The sequence below is a fragment of the Pteropus alecto genome, unplaced genomic scaffold (assembly GCF_000325575.1).
Source record: "Pteropus alecto unplaced genomic scaffold, ASM32557v1 scaffold80, whole genome shotgun sequence".
Classification (NCBI taxonomy): Eukaryota; Metazoa; Chordata; class Mammalia; order Chiroptera; family Pteropodidae; genus Pteropus; species Pteropus alecto.
Window position 1 is genome coordinate 4863148 of NW_006430460.1, and position 799 is coordinate 4863946.

Below are 799 nucleotides of genomic sequence, written 5' to 3' on the forward strand. Positions count from 1 at the left end.
TTTTAACGTAAGTAAATGACTTACTTTAAGGGCTCGAGTAACATGAATCAGAAGAGATATTTTAAGCAGAAAATGTTCGAAGGTATCATCACTTGGCAAAATTGCAGGGCGGCCAAGGTAGAGTTTTTCATTGTTGGGCATTTTGAAAGTAGAGTTTATAAACATGATAGCCGTGATTGTAACTTCAACCTCATGCCAGCTGGCTCCAGCATCCTCAGACTTTTTTGGCAAATGGTCAGATACAACACACACTTTAAGCAGCTGGGTTCATCTGACAGCTCTTACTAGAACCCTTCATCTGTCCTACAGAGATACAAGGCTATTTAATTACAGTCTGATTGGAAAATGCGTACACATTTATTCCTAATCAAAAAATATAGCTATGAGTCTACGGCCATGCTACCCTGAACCAGCCTGATCCCATCTGATCTCGGAAGCTAAGCAGGGTCGGGCCTGGTTAGTACTTGGATGGGAGACCACCTAGGAAGACCAGGTGCTGTAGGCATGCATAAATGAATGAATGAATGAATGAATGAATGAATAAATGTAAGCTGACAAGTTCCTTGCAATCTGTGAAGTCAATCAAGAGTTGCTTTGCCTGAAAAAAAAAAAGTAACTATGAAATCCCAAGTGAAAGATGTTAAAAGTAAAAGCTCGTAAATTTATAATTTTTTTCAGTATATGTTTTTCTTTTCTTTTTAATTTTTGGTTTAATTTCATTTGGAAAAAAAGTAACAGTTACTTTTGTGTATTGCTTGCTCTTTAAAATAAAAATCAAGAGAACAACACAATACAGAAT

The 799-nt window shown here is 36.5% G+C and overlaps 1 non-coding gene across 1 annotated transcript; it reads left to right on the forward strand.

Moving 5' to 3' along the window:
• Positions 1 to 386: 386 nt before the first annotated feature.
• Positions 387 to 505, forward strand: LOC112480205. The gene has a single exon (XR_003046517.1). It is a non-coding gene; the product is annotated as a 5S ribosomal RNA (ribosomal RNA).
• The last annotated feature ends 294 nt before the right edge of the window (positions 506 to 799 follow it).